Source organism: Oncorhynchus tshawytscha, linkage group LG03, assembly GCF_018296145.1.
Source record: "Oncorhynchus tshawytscha isolate Ot180627B linkage group LG03, Otsh_v2.0, whole genome shotgun sequence".
Classification (NCBI taxonomy): Eukaryota; Metazoa; Chordata; class Actinopteri; order Salmoniformes; family Salmonidae; genus Oncorhynchus; species Oncorhynchus tshawytscha.
Window position 1 is genome coordinate 51776543 of NC_056431.1, and position 16868 is coordinate 51793410.

The 16868-nt window shown below is 43.6% G+C and overlaps 1 pseudogene; it reads left to right on the forward strand.

Annotated features, from left to right (window-relative positions):
* Nucleotides 1-651: 651 nt before the first annotated feature.
* On the forward strand, nucleotides 652-15017 carry LOC112224273 (annotated as a pseudogene).
* The last annotated feature ends 1851 nt before the right edge of the window (nucleotides 15018-16868 follow it).

The following is a 16868-nucleotide window of genomic DNA, read 5'->3' on the forward strand; positions in this document are numbered from 1 at the left end:
CCAAAGACCTTGTTGTTTACTGTTAGAATTACTGAACAATTTGTAGGCCTATGTTTAGTTTAGTTGTGATAAATTGTGCTTTCCCAATGTTCTCAAGCCATTGTCTTTATAATCACTTGGCACTTTATCATCACTTTTTGGCTGCAGAATGACCAACCTCAAGCTTCCTCCAGTTGCTCTGGTCTCTGGCAGGTTTTGCAGTTTGATGTGGTCTAAAATAAAGCTCCAGTAAATTGTTTGTACATTTGGTAGTGTAAATATTGGCTTTGGTCTGCCAGCCTTCAGAATGTCAAAAATATTTTTAAAGGTACATATTTTGTGACAGCAGACCGAAGGTATAATTTAACATGGTTAATTATAAATGGCATCACCCACCCTTGATCCGACTGACACATTGTTCAAGCAGAATAAATCAAATGGAGACGCCAGTAACAGTGTTTCCCATTAGTGGAGGCTGTCGGCTAATCAGCCGGTTACGGACTCATTTTCAGCCGGCTATATTTTCCACTTCATATTTACTAGGCTAGGTTTCATTTTCATTTAAAAGATTCAATTTGCAAGTCCGTCGAGGCCTCTCCCACTAGAATGAACAATATGCATCTTCTAACGATCTATTTATAGGATAGGCGCCTGTCAGTCACAAAGTGAGCGATGACAGGGAAATGTGCCAGAGAGGAAGAGGCGAAGTGAGAGGTTTCACCCTCGCCAAAATCTGTCCAAAATAAGCCCAAAGCATTTCTATGGGCTTATTTTGGACCTAAGCTTGTCGCCTGCCTTACCGCCTTTGGGACAACGATTCACATTGTTAGGTAGAAGACATGAGCATCTCATCATTATATACAATGCATCCGGACCCCTTCACTTTTTCCACATTTTGTTATGTTACAGCCTTATTCTAAAATGGATTATATAAAAAATAAATCCTCATCAATCTACACACAATAACCCATAACAAAGAAGCGAAAACAGGTTTTTAGAGGTTTTTGCAAATGTACTAAAAATAAAAAACGTAAATACCTTATCAGACCCTTTGCTATGAGACTTGGAATTGAGCTCGGGTGCATCCTGTTTCCATTGATCAACCTTGAGATGTCCACTGTGGTAAATTCAATTGATTGGACATAATTTGGAAAAGTCCCACAGTTGACAGTGCATGTCAGAGCAAAAACCAAGCCATGAGGTCAAAGGAATTGTCCGTAGAGCTTCTAGACAAGATTGTGTCGAGGCACCGATCTGGGAAAGGGTACATTTATGCAGCATTGAAGGTCCCCAAGAACACAGTGGCCTCCAACATTCTTAAATGGAAGAAGCTTGGAATGACCAAGACTCTTCCTAGAGCTAGCCGCCCGGCCAAACTGAGCAATCGGGGTAGAAGGTTCTTGGTCAGAGTGGTCACTCTGACAAAGCTCCAGAGTTCCTCTGTGGAGATGGGAGAACCTTCCAGAAGGACAACCATCTCTGTAGCACTCCACCCATCAGGCCTGTATGGTAGAGTGACCAGACGGAAGCCACTCCTCAGTAAAAGGCACATGACAGCCCGCTTGGAGTTTCCCAAAATGCACCTAAAGGACTCTCAGACCATGAGCAACAAGATTCTCTGGATTGAACACTTTGGCCTGAATGCCAAGAATCATGTCTGGAGGAAACCAGGCACCACTCATCACCTGGCCAATACCATCCCTATGGTGAAGCATGGTGGTGGCAGCATCATGCTGTGTGGATGTTTTTCAGCAGCATGGACTGGGAGACTAGTCAGGATTGAGGGAAAGATGAATGGAGCAAATTGCACAGAGATCCGCGCTCAGGACCTCAGACTTGGGCGAAGGTTCACCTTCCAACAAGACAATGACCCTAAGCACACAGCCAAGAAAACACAGGACTGGCTTCGGGACAAGTCTCTTAATGTCCTTGCATGGCTCAACCAGAGCCCGGACTTGAACCCGATCTAACATCTCTGGAGAGACCTCAAAATAGCTGTGTAGCGACGCTCCTCATCCAACCTGACAGAGCTTGAGAGGATCTGCAGAGAAGAATGGGAGAAATACAGGTGTGCCAAGCTTGTTGCGTCATACTCAAGACTCTGTTGTAATCGCAGTCAAAGCTGCTTCATCAAAGTACTGAGTAAAGGGTCTGAATAATTATGTAAATGTGATATTTCAGTTATATATTTAAAATACATTTTCAAAAATTCATTAAAAAAACAGTTTTTGCTTTGTCATTATGGGGTATTGTGTGTAGATTGATGAGGGGGAAAAATTTTGAATCCATTTTAGAATAAGGTTGTAACGTAACAAAATGAGTAGAAAGTGAAGGGGTCTGAATACTTTCCGAATGCACCGTACAGATCTCTGGTACAGTCAAATGTCTTTACACTGAGGAGGGAGAGAGCGCGATGCTTGAGAATTTTAATGTCCCATGTTGACTAATGTAAGTTGTAACAATGAGTCGAAATCCAGGATTTAGCCTACTTATTGTTTTCTGACACATTCATTTATTTTGTTTTGCGTGTTTCACATAGCCAGCACGCATAGTAGGCTATTTAGGCCACTGTGTGTTGATTGACAACTAAACAGCAAGTGTTGACAAGTTCATAAAAGGTGTCAAACTGACTGAATAAAGTTGATCTCCTCTTCCCTTTGTTATTCATAAATCATGCAACGTGGTTATATGTCCATGGTATCGCATCAGGACACGTAAACCAAAGGATTTCCCAGGATGTTGGGTCTTGCCAGACAGTAGCTATGTTTCTGTTAACTTGTCCAGGGATTAGAAAGTTTTCATAGAAAATAGGTGTGACAATTGCCTACTTGGGTGCGTTTCCATTTAACTATTTTGTGTCGATAAAAACAGTAATGACGTCACATAAAGACAAAGTTTTCGCAAAAAAACATAACTTTTTCCATGACCCATTTAGTCAAATTGTGCATTAATAAATTAGAGACAGCCTGTATACCCTGCACCAGTAATGTAAAGTACTTCAGTAAAAATACTTGAAAGTACTACTTAAGTAGTTTTTTGGGGTATCTGTACTTTACTATATATATTTTTGACAACTTTATATTTTTACTTTTGCGTAAACTTTGTCTTAATGTGACGTCATTTGTGTGTCCAGGGAAAACAGTAAAGTACTTGTTACATTTTGAATGCTTAGCAGGACAGGAAAATGGTCTAATTCACACAATTATCAAGAGAAAATCCCCTACTGCCTCTGATCCGGCAGACTCACTAAATACTAAATGCTTCATTTGTAAATTATGTCTGAAGGTAGTGTCATGCCCCTGGCTCTCTGTAAAAAAACACATGAAAATGGTGCGGTCTGGTTTGATTAATATTAGGCATTTAAAATTATTTATACTTTTACTTTTAATACTTCAGTATAGCAATTACATTTCCTTTTGATACTGAAGTATATTTAAAACCAAATACTTTTAGACTTTTACTCAAGTGGGATTTTACAGGGTGACTTTCACTTTTACTTGAGTCATTTTCTATTAAGGTATCTTTACTTTACTCAAGTATGACAATTGGGTACTTTTTCCACCACTGCCCTGCACATGCAACATTTTGGCAATTCATACTGTATCTTGCAGTACAACTCTAAATAAGACTTTAATCTCAAGAGAATATGGGTTAAATGTTTAATCTTCTTTTACTTAGAATATCATATATTTACATTGAATTAATACATTATCAATAATACAATTGTAAATTCATGTCTTTCTACACAATACCACAACACATTTTTCCAATCTGGGAGGTGAACTTGAAAAGGTATTCAATCATTTCACTATGTATTTCAGATGGAATCAAGGCATTGGAATGTACCAGAGGCCACCAAAATAGAGATTGTCCTGTACAACCTTTTGGGAAACATATGGGAAACAAATGTTCTCTCCCTCTCCCTTTCTATCTTTTCATTGTCAAGCACTTATTTTTGAGCTCAGTGCTCATATGTAGAGGCCAGACTTGAGGAGTATCAGTCCTGGACAGAGGGTCAGACTGGTGCAGATGTTGGGTGTTTTCTGACTACCACCTCTCAGAGTACTGGGCCTATGCAGACTGCAAGTACATGGCACTGCTGCTCCAAGACAAGACATGTTTGGGGTAAACTACTCTCTATTTCAGATATACACACCCTCCTCAATCAATCTCATGATGCTACACAGTCACATATATCTTATATAATCAAGGAACTGAAAAACATCATTAAGAATTATTAGTCTTTTCAGCACTGACAGAATGTTGAGAAGGATTACATGTTGTCACTCTGCAATTTGTCTGCCTGTGATTTCTTACTTTTTGTATGCTATTTCTGTCCTCAATCACTAACTTTCTGTTTGCAGGTTGCCAGGTGTGATGAGTAACTTGTAGGGCGGTTGAGGACAGGGCTCACATAAGGTGCTCAGCCTTAGACAGATTCAAGCCATGGGGTTAGTTCTATGGAATGTTCAAGTGGTTCTGTCACAATCAAAAGCCTGTCCCTTGAATCACTCTGCTGAATTAAAGCCATTTTGGTTAACACATGGGCTGCTTTGATCTGTTATATTCAATGCACAGACACAACTATATGGGATTTTTTCCTCAGTCCATTCAGGTCAAGAGATGTATTTGAAATTCCATTCTTTAATAAAGTTGTACTCAGAGAAAATAATGGCCGATTATCAATGTGCCGTGATTTTTAATTTATTCATCAATTGAATCTAAATGAAATTGAGTCCAGTTCTGACAGTATCACACCAACATGTAAATGTCAAACAGATGCATGGGTATCTTTAATTAATTCCTTTGCCCCATCAGCGATCCTGGAGAAGCTAACTAGCCTAAGCCTAAATTGATACAGACACGTACAAATCAAAAGTGACAACTTTAGCAATCAGCAGACATTCTCTCTCTTTTTGATGATATCCTGTCGTGATAGGACAGACATTTTCAGTGGAACTTTTCAATGGCAGCCCTTTTCCTTTTGAGTCCTCGGGCAGTCAAGGCCTTGAACGTCCACTCTAGTTCGAGCTGGCCTCCATTAATTCATTTCCCTTTAATGATAATAGATGCTTAAGGGGCGGCCTGCATTTTTTCACAGGTCTGATGAAATTCATGCCTTAAAGACAGGCAGTCAGATGCCTTTTTAAATGATGAATAGCACCATTTAAAAGTTGCTGAAAGCCAAGATTGTGAAGTCTATCATTTACAGTTGCCTGAACATGGTAATGGTTTCATTATCCAGGGTGCTGGGCAGAAACCCCACTTTTTTTTGTTGCTTTTTAACAGGAAATGATTGACAGCCCAAATGGTTTGACAAAGAGCCTACAGACAACAAACATCTTGTTTCCTCTGGAGAGTGTCTGTCCCAATTGGCATCCTATTCCTACATAGTGCACTACTTTTGACCAGGACCCATAGGGGTCTGGTGAAAAGTAGTACAATATATAGGGCATGAGGTGGCATTTGGGGTACAACCTTTGTTGACAGTCATTGCACTGCCTATTAAGCAATCAATGAGATGGTGAATGGGCATGCATTTTCACCTGTGTCTAGTGACAATGGAGGTTTCCCTCGGGATGTATTGCTGCCATACCGTAATATTGAAACTGCTCATGGCACATTGACATATTTGTTCCATGAATATGAATTGTTTTCTTTACAATGACATATTTAAAATGTTAGATGAGATTTAAATAGATGACTGCATAAATTGATATGAGATTATAGCAACCATGAATATACAGTATGATTGGTAATTACAGTGTTAGTAATTGGAACTGTATTGTGTGCATTACAGGACGTGGTGTGGTCTCAGTTTGGGTTCCTGGGTTGTAGTGGGAGAGACAGCACATTGTGGATTGATACAGAAGGTGCCAATGCTCTCTGCCACCTGAACTACTATGGGTAGAACCTGGTACTGTGCAAGGAAGGTAATTGTACAGAACTGGGTTGTGTTCAGCAGGCACAAAACAAGAAAAATAAAAACTGAAATGGAGAAGGACTACCTGGATATGTCCAATAAGAAGCGCCTTTTGTTTTCTGTTGCTAATTGTTTTGCTTCAATGAGCCCTAATGAACAAAACATCTCACTGGCAAGTGGCAGTAGTGCACACAGACGATGGATGTTTCCCTTCACAGAGGGAATTGTATAATAGATTAGAATTTAAAAAATTAACAGCATTATAGCTGAGAAGAAAGGAGTGGTGCTGGAGTCAGACAATAGATACAGCAAATCAATAGAATGAGAACTATCTGTAGGGCAAAGATCTACTCACCATTCATCCCTCTATCTCTGAGGAAAGAAGGTTTAGAAACTCCTTTTGGAGGATGTAGAGGTGGCTGTTTTTATTTCCTGGGAGGGGAGTGGGGTGAGAGTCAGGAGGGAAGTGGGGTGAGGGGCTGAGAGGAGGGAGGTGAGGGGCTGAGAAGAGGGTAGGGAGACAGAGGAGAAGGGGATGAAACTCACTTGGGGAGATCATCAGATGGGTTCTCTGGTCCCTGAAAGAGAAAGTCATTCATCGAGGTCTCATGAGCGAGAGATGGGGGTATGAGGTGAGGCACTTTAGAACAGAGATATTAGTTCGAATCAAATCAAATCAAATTTTATTTGTCACATACACATGGTTAGCAGATGTTAATGCGAGTGTAGCGAAATGCTTGTGCTTCTAGTTCCGACAATGCAGTAATAACGAACAAGTAATCTAACTAACAATTCCAAAAAACTACTGTCTTATACACAGTGTAAGGGGATAAAGAATATGTACATAAGGATATATGAATGAGTGATGGTACAGAGCAGCATAGGCAAGATACAGTAGATGATATCGAGTACAGTATATACATATGAGATAAGTATGTAAACCAAGTGGCATAGAGTACAGTATCAACGTATGCATATGAGATGAATAATGTAGGGTAAGTAACATTATATAAGGTAGCATTGTTTAAAGTGGCTAGTGATATATTTACATCATTTCCCATCAATTCCCATGATTAAAGTGGCTGGGGTAGAGTCAGTGTCATTGACAGTGTGTTGGCAGTAGCCACTCAATGTTAGTGGTGGCTGTTTAACAGTCTGATGGCCTTGAGATAGAAGCTGTTTTTCAGTCTCTCGGTCCCAGCTTTGATGCACCTGTACTGACCTCGCCTTCTGGATGACAGCGGGGTGAACAGGCAGTGGCTCGGGTGGTTGATGTCCTTGATGATCTTTATGGCCTTCCTGTAGCATCGGGTGGTGTAGGTGTCCTGGAGGGCAGGTAGTTTGCCCCGGTGATGCGTTGTGCAGACCTCACTACCCTCTGGAGAGCCTTACGGTTGAGGGCGGTGCAGTTGCCATACCAGGCGGTGATACAGCCCGCCAGGATGCTCTCGATTGTGCATCTGTAGAAGTTTGTGAGTGCTTTTGGTGACAAGCCGAATTTCTTCAGCCTCCTGAGGTTGAAGAGGCGCTGCTGCGCCTTCTTCACGATGCTGTCTGTGTGAGTGGACCAATTCAGTTTGTCTGTGATGTGTATGCCGAGGAACTTAAAACTTGCTACCCTCTCCACTACTGTATTGGTTGTGTGGAGCACGGAGTCTGACAAACGATACAAATATATTTGTGCATATTATCTTCTCACTGCTTTCACATATGAAGATCACTAGTCTTGTTTCTTTAAATTGGTTGTTGAAACCTTTCACATTGATGTGATGACCTAACCAAAGAACTCACATTACATAATATTTCAATAAAAGAGACATTATATTGAACTATAGCTTAAATTGAATGGCGATAGATTCCAGGTTTCCTCAACTACATAGAATAGAATCATTGTGGTTTCAAGTTTTATTTGTCACATGCTGAAGTACAGTAACATGCTTAACTTGCAATGAAGCATGCAATGGCTTTGGTGAAGATGGCTTTCCCTTTAAAAATAAACTGAACCTAGATCAGCACTCCTACCCTGTTATATTTCAGGAAGCGTTGGCACCTGTTCCCCTCTGCAAACAAGCGGTCTGTACCCCAGCAGGATCCCCTATGAGGAGTCTAGTGTGACGTACTCCAGCCAGACTTCCAAAGGTTCCCCACAGACACACCAAGGCCCACAGTCACCCTCTAGCCTGGACAGGTACACACTGTGCCAGATCCTCCCTTGATCATGCTTTTAATTTCAGGACTAGGCTTAATCTGTGTCGAGGGAGTCAGGAAGCAGGTGCAGAAGGTGAGTTTAATAATAAGAAACATGAAGATAATCAAAACAGGGGCAGCGTATTCAACATAAACCATACCAATACTGCCTGAAGACTGAGGCTACTGAAGGCTAAATAAAAGGGAAAGTAATCAGGGTGATGATGAAGTCCAGGTGTGCGCAATGATGGTTGCCAGGTGTGCGTAATGTGGGTTGCTAGGACCGGTGGTTAGTAGACTGGCGCAGTCGAGTGCCGGAGCGGAAGTGACAGGAGTAGGCGTGACAGTACCCCCTCCACTAGCCGCAGGATGACGCCATGCCCATACCCTCCCAGTACACCAGGTACTGGAGCCAACCCCCACGACGTCAGGAGTCCAGGAGGGACCTGACGGCAAAGGCGAGGCGCCCATCGATGTCCAGGGGCGTTGCGGGGGGCGTCCACCGTGACCCAACAGCGCTCCTCTGGACCGTACCCTCCCAGTCCACCAGGTAGTGGAGCCAACCCCCACGACCTCGGGAGTCCAGGAGGGACCTGACGGCAAAGGTGAGACTCCCATCGATGTCCGGGGGTGGGTAACCAGGAACCACCGGGTTGCCCGGAGGACCTTAAAGGGCCCCATAAACCGGAGACTCAGCTTCCTACAGAGCAGGAGGTTCCCGGTGGCGAGCCAGACACGATCACCAGGATGGAATACAGGAACCTCAGTCTGCCGGCTCCACCTGCTCCTTCTGAACTACTAGTCTGCCGCAGAAGCGTCGGTCTGGCTTGGGGTCCATGGAGCCAGAGCTGGTTGATATCCCAGGACACACTGGAAGGGGGTCTGCCCGGTGGAGGAGTGGCACGGTGAATTCTGGGTGTACTCTATCCAGGGATGGAACCAGGCCAGCACCTAAGGAACCTCCCCAGCTCCTGGTTCATCCTCTCCACCTGCCCGGTGACCCCCAGCTTCTCCATGAAGGCTTTCCATACCCGTGATGTGAATTGGAGGCCACTATTGGAGACGATGTCCTCCGGAAGGCCATAGTGTCGGAAGACCTGCTGGAACTGTGCCTCAGCGACCTGGAGAGCAGTAGGGAGACCGGAGAGCGGGATAAAATGGCAGGATTTAGAGAATCGTCTTATTCCACAGTCTGGAAGATGAGGGCGTACTCTGCAGTGATCTGGGCACCCTGATGGAGCAGTCGCTCACCTCCCGCCCTGCCCTCAGGTGGATGATCGAAGATCGCCATAAACAGAGCCATGAACCTCTCATAGGAACTCAGCTCCTCCTCTCCTAGAAGGCCGTGGCCCACTCCAAAGCCCGTCTGGTAAGCAGGGAAATGACCGCAGCAACCTTGGACCTCTCGGTGGTGGGGGCTCCTGTCTGATGATTGAAGTAGATAGAGCACTAGAGTAGTAAGCCACGGCATTCCGATGGAGTCGCGTCATTTGTCCGGTTGGGATACATACATACATACATACATACATACATACATACATACATACATACATACATACATACATACATACATACATACATACGACGTCGCTGACCTGGGCAGACTGCTGGATCAGCTGCTGGATGGGCTGGGGATCTGGCTCGCTGGGACGACTCGTGGTCGAGGATCATCCACTAGTTGGAGATTCTCGCGGGTGGTGGGGAACGTGGAGGACCTGATCCATTACCGTACCCAGTTGAGCCAGCTGGTCATGGCGTTGACGGAGTAGGTGTTCCTGTTCGTCGACCATCTGGGAGATATCCTTAACTTCTGCTGCTTTCATATCTTGAGAGGCAGTATTCTGTAACGTATACACAGGGAGTCAGGAAGAAGGTGAGTTTAATAATAAAACCATGACTATGCTCAAAACAGGTGTAAACCAAACCAAAACTACCTGAAGACTGAGCTACTGAGGGCTAAATAAAGGGAGATAATCAGGGTGATGATGAAGTTCAGGTGTGCGTAACGATGGGGAGCAGGTGTGTGCAATGATGGTTTCCATGTGTGCGTAATGTGGATTGCCAGGACCAGTGGTTAGTAGACCGGCCACGTTGAGTGCCAGAACAGGAGAGCGGGACAATGATATGATTGAGTAATCGTGACAGAACAGAAGCTTTAATGTTAAACATTATTGACTCTCAAAAGGAGCATGTTTCTCTGCCTCAGCGCACAGTCTCTCATCTGTTAGGATTCAGGATTGGTGATAAGGACTTTGGTTTATAAATCCAATTAAGACCTAGCAATAATCTATAACACTGGCTGCTGAGGATTGTTCTGGCAGAACAGAGCAGATATTCATTATGGATGAAGAGGACAGGTATGCTACATGAAAGTAAGATTGTAACATCAGCCACCCAGACTTCTAGGAGTTCCAAATAGCACGCTATTCCCTATATAATCCACTTATATTGACCAGATTCATCAATTCAGATGCAGCAGCCCTAGTCAATGGAATATTAATCATTGGAAGGTTCAGCCTTACTCAACCCCACATTGCTGCTGCACAGTATGAGATCTGAGTGAGCTTGCAGGTCAAAGATGTTTAAATAATTTAAATTCTCTTTGTCTCATTATTGATACTTTGGTCTGTGACCACTGGCCTTTTCCTGTCTTGATACTGACTCTAGAAGCTAATTAGGAGAGGGGTTGTGTTGTCTTTTGTCTCTGTGATACCCACCACACTTTCACCCTTCAGATTCCAGCAGTATAAGCCAGCACATCCACACGCTCTCTTTGAGTCAAGACAGTGGCAAAGCAATGAGTGTCTGTCCCACTTCCTATCTCTGGGAAACTAAGTGCTCCTGCAGAATACTGATGAAGTTAGTTACAAGTGCTACCACTAAGAAACAAAACAGTGGGGGCTGTTCAATTGGTTTATAAGTTAAACCTATAACCTATTATGTAGGTACATGACACCTAGTTTAAAGGGAACTTCAAAGAATTAGGTCTTTAGAGGTTATTCACTTATAACTGACGTCTGTTGTACAAAGCTGTGGATGGGAAACCAAACATTATCGTACAGGTTATCCTGCACTATTATCTCATAGGTGATTAACTTTCAGATTTTTAGCAACTCATTTCTGTTGTTTTTCACGGGTCCATGTCTGTGGGGTTGAACTAGGACGTATCGTCTATTGTGTCAAGACTAAGCCCAGTTACCTACACAGCAGACTGGAACAGAGGATCAATATGACTGAGGCAACCTATATACAAATAAAACCGGGGACCAACAAGGACCCCGGAACACCACACCAATCACACAAACAACAAAATACTGCCCTGGATCCTAGTCCCACTGCCCCAGCCAACCTCGCCCTCCCCAGACCTCAGCAACCTTTGGCAACAGGAAGCAACCTTTAAGAGGAAAGAAGAAAACGAGGCCAGAAGGGAACAGACAGGAGCAACAGAACAGGACAATACCAAACAAAATAAACAACAGTCAGTCATGTAGACATTCAGGAACAGGGCGCACGAGACCACGTCAGCAACAAGTTCCAACGAAAAGAACGTCTCAGGGTCCTTCCATTAAATTTTGGCAACATCCATAAGTTTACAACAATATCAAATAATTTCAACCTGGTAGTGATCAGCGATCTTCAACAGATGCTCTTTAGTACATATTTGAACAGTTCCTCTGATGGAAAGCGAATGAACTTGTCTACATTAGACACCATAGTCACAAGTAAATACAACATGATTCTCTTCCCTCTGCTGAACACACCAGACCACAAGAGAAATGCCAATCACACTGGGCACCACAGAAGACAGATGAGATATATGGAGCTTCCCCAAATCCTACAATAACTCAACCCTAGTCTTTGTGCGGATTCATGGTGGGTAATGACACACTGTACCCCACTGTTAAGAGAAAAACCCCACCAGCACACTGGCAGATTCCCCCCAAGCCACAGATGTGCCACCGAGACAACTGCTGAGTCCACACAACAACAAAAAAATAATATCCATGCCCAACCTATTCCAAAATGAAACACATCGCTAAGCCTAACAGGGGGAAAAAAGAAAGGCTATAGCTCCAGGTAACAAATGGCACTACCCTACCTATTTCTCCCACTGAGGTACACTGCAGATTGTATTCACCTCAGACCGATGTCCCAACAGCGAGTAGAGGAAGAGTTTCCAGCCTGAGCAGGGGCCTGGAAACTAACCAATGTACTCTCCAACGCAGCACGCAATCAACTATCCACCGCAGTGGCAAGTTTACCAAACAAAAAGGCAACCAACACAGCACCAAACATTACAACTCAAAAAATCTGTAACAAAATATGCAAACAAAGCACCTACAGAGGTTTCAAACATTAACTCCACATTTTCTACCAAACAATACACATACCAGTTAGCCTAATGACACTAGTATTAGTCCTTCATAATGCCAGAAAGTGCAATACACCAAAATGTCTAGGAACCAACTTTATGATCCTGGATGACTCACACCACAAAGCAAAAATCACACAGAGCACTCAGCATTCTAATCTTTACAGTCCTTGACTCCTTCAGCTCTACTACTTATTGACTGGCTATGCTCTGCTCTCTGACCCCTGGACTGTGATCTGTGGTGCTAGAAGACAATTCTAGACATTTTTGGCTCCTTCAGTACTCCTACTAAGAAATACGTTCCTTATCCATATTCCTACCTATCACATTGCGTTTCTTCTGACATCTGACCCTGTTGCCCTCCTACTCCAATAGGTGCTATTTGTTCCCAGACACTGGGGGCACCATGTGGAGTCTGTCGACCCTGTTAACGTCTCCATCAACTCCTGGACTGAGTTGGTAAGTACAGTAAAGTCACCTCATATGCTTCAGAGGAAATTAAAGTTTCAGAGGGCCATATTTACAGCTTGATGTGGTTTTCCCACCACAAGCTACCCCTACCGCCCATAGGGCCCTGGTCAAAAGTAGTGCACTATATAGGGAATAGGGTGTCATTTGGGACGCAGCCTCACGAGGGATGGATGTGACGGGTATTGAGATTCCCCGATGATGACTGTGGGTTTTTGAGTAATGAACAGGCCTCAGAGTAAAGCTATGGCTGTCATAATGATTTGTGGGTGTGCATGTAAAGGAGTGGTGCACTGCATAACACATTGATATATCTAGATGAGAGGAATGTGTATTCAGGTAGTGTGTCACCTCTGGTGCCTCCTGATAACTGGCTCTGAGACAACGTCACAGACACAATCAATTATGCCTGCTGCACATAATGTCTTTATCAGCGACTTCTTTCCCATGATAGGAGTTTTTCTTTCTTCTTCCGGATCTGATACAGGAAGTTGATGATGAGGCAAGAGTAGGCGAGGCCCTCGCCAAAGCCATCGTCTGTGCTCTGAGGACGACACTTAGTAAGGACAATGATGATGACTGGCTCAATCCCACTGAGGTACAGTATCCTGACCCTTGGTCCCAGATCTGTTTGTGCTGTCTTTTTATTTGTTTTTTTAAATTGCACCTTTATTTAACCAGGTAGGCTAGTTGAGAACAAGTTCTCATTTACAACTGCAACCTGGCCAAGATAAAGCAAAGCAGTGTGACACAAACAACAACACAGAGATACACATGGAATAAACAAACATACAGTCAATCATACAATAGGGAAAAGTCTATATACAGTTGAATATATAGACCAATTGTCATTGACAATGACCATAGGACTTGTGAAGACGACATAAACAGATGTTGGACCAGGTTACCTTGACCCCGACTTATCCTCTTCACACTCTACTGTATGTCAAAATATTGACAGTTCAGTTGGCACTTGTCACAAGCCACAACGAACCCTCTGTACCTTGCAGAATCTGATGGTACATTTGTCACACTCAGGGTCATTCTCAGTGCAGTCCGACCATTTGTTGTCCTTATAAGAACATAGATCACAGGGAGGAATTTGTCCCATTTGGCTGAGGTCCAGGGAAAGACAAAAGTCCCAGGAATGCAGCATAGAACAACAGAGAGGAGATGACTGAATTCCAACCCACCCATATTGACAAATCTGTCTAGCTCCAATTAGCATTCAAGCATTTGAGTTGTTGACTGACCTTATGCTAGAGATTGCCTAGCCTAAAACTTGGCTTTTTAGGTAAGAAATTAAGAGCTCGAAAGAGGGTGCAGAACAAAGGATTACGTGTGTGAGACTAGTTAAGAGACAGAGACCTTGAAAACATACAGTACTGACCATAGTCCCTGAGGTATGTCAACCCTGAGTAAGGTGGATTGTGACGAAACATTGGTTCTTTTGGTTTCGACTATCTTTATTTGTCTGAAGGAGGGGTTGCTGGTACTGATGTGAATATGCAGTACCTGAAGCTGGCTGTGGGGGCCTGAATAGAGAAGAGAGGGACAACAAGTCACCGTGACTAACAGATCCAGGATACCCCAGCAGGGGGCCATCCAGGGACCCGTACAGGGGCATATCGTGACTCCAAGGGCCAAGCTTAGAACACTAGCCCTTCATCACCACCAGCAGAGGACTCCTACTAACCCTCCTCTTCCTTACAATCTACTGTACCCTTCGGCCCACACCTCATCCCTGTGACCTGGAACCAGAATGGCAAACAGAAAACTACAGAGCAGAACCCCAAAGAGAAAGACAGACCATCAACATCCAAAGACTGTGACATAGTCAGGCCAGACCTGGTTATGGGAGTAGAGCCCACACCAGCATGGAGGGGAGACATCGCCAGTTCAGCCTCAGACCCTCTAGTGTTACCAGAGCCAGGCTACAGAGATATTGGAAGGCCACCACCTGGGGACAGATACGAGGACAGACACTGTCCCATATCCATCATCACCTACGACCTACTGCAGGGCCTGGTTCACCCTGAGGTCATCACTAGAGTCACTGAACTACTGATGGAGAAACAGTCAGATTAGGGACAGCCCCAACATGGCCTCATAGTCTGCATTACAATGTTCATACTAGCATACTACTTAGAATGAATGCCATACTACATTACTTTAACTAAGTGGTAAGCTAATATATGGTTATTGCAGCAGAGTCTAACACTCACAGAAGAAGTAGATTGACTGTTAAAAGAGTAGTTAACTATTTTACAACTTGATGTTAGATGATTAATTGCCTGGAAAGTAGTCTATGGGCCAGGAGAAACTGTAATCTATGGTTCAGTTCTCTTTAAACATCCACTACAAACTTCAGCTAACTTTAGCCACCACAAGCTAACAATCAATGGAATTGATGGGGCATGTGAGCATGTTTTTTTCAATGGCCAAATCACCTTTAACATACAGTGGGGCAAAAAAGTATTTAGTCAGCCATCAATTGTTCTCACCAAAGTTCTCCCACAAAAAAATCCAGAAAATCACATTGTAGGATTTTTAATGAATGTATTTGCAAATTATGGTGGAAAATAAGTATTTGGTCAATAACAAAAGTTTATCTCAATACTTTGTTATATTCCCTTTGTTGGCAATGACAGAGGTCAAACGTTTTCTTCACAAGGTTTTCACACACTGTTGCTGGTATTTTGGCCCATTCCTCTATGCAGATCTCCTCTAGAGCAATGATGTTTTAGGGCTGTTGCTGGGCAACACGGACTTTCAACTCCCTCCAAAGATTTTCAATGGGGTTGAGATCTGGAGACTGGCTAGGCCACTCCAGGACCTTGAAATGCTTCTTACGAAGCCACTCCTCCGTTGCCCGGGCGGTGTGTTTGGGATCATTGTCATGCTGAAAGACCCAGCCACGTTTCATCTTCAATGCCCTTGCTGATGGAAGGAGGTTTTCACTCAAAATCTCACGATACATGGCCCCATTCATTCTTTCCTTTACATGGATCAGTCGTCCTGGTCCCTTCGCAGAAAAACATCCCCAAAGCATGATGTTTCCACCCCCATGCTTCACAGTAGGTATGGTGTTCTTTGGATGCAACTCAGCATTCTTTGTCCTCCAAACACGACGAGTTGAGTTTTTACCAATTTTTTTTTATTTTGGTTTCATATGACAATATGACATTCTCCCAATCTTCTTCTGGATCATCCAAATGCTCTCTAGCAAACTTCAGACGGGCCTGGACATGTACTGGCTTAAGCAGGGGGACACGTCTGGCACTGCAGGATTTGAGTCCCTGGCGGCGTAGTGTGTTACTGATGGTAGGCTTTGTTACTTTGGTCCCAGCTCTCTGCAGGTCATTCACTAGGTCCCCCCGTTTGGTTCTGGGATTTTTGCTCACCGTTCTTGTAATAATTTTTACCCCGCGGTGTGAGATCTTGCGTGGAGTCCCAGATCGAGGGAGATTATCAGTGGTCTTGTATGTCTTCCATTTCCTAATAATTGCTCCCAGTTGATTTCTTCAAACCAAGCTGCTTACCTATTGCAGATTCAGTCTTCCCAGCCCAGTGCAGGTCTACAATTTTGTTTCTGGTGTCCTTTGACAGCTCTTTGGTCTTGGCCATAGTGGAGTTTGGAGTGTGACTGTTTGAGGTTGTGGACAGGTGTCTTTTATACTGATAACAAGTTCAAACAGGTGCCATTAATACAGGTAACGAGTGGAGGACAGAGGAGCCTCTTAAAGAAGAAGTTACAGGTCTGTGAGAGCCAGAAATCTTGCTCGTTTGTAGGTAACCAAATACTTATTTTCCACCATAATTTGCAAATAAATTCATTAAAAATCCTACAATGTGATTTTCTCCCTCATTTTGTCTGTCATAGTTGATGTGTACATATGATGAAAAGTACAGGCCTCTCTCATCTTTTTAAGTGGGAGA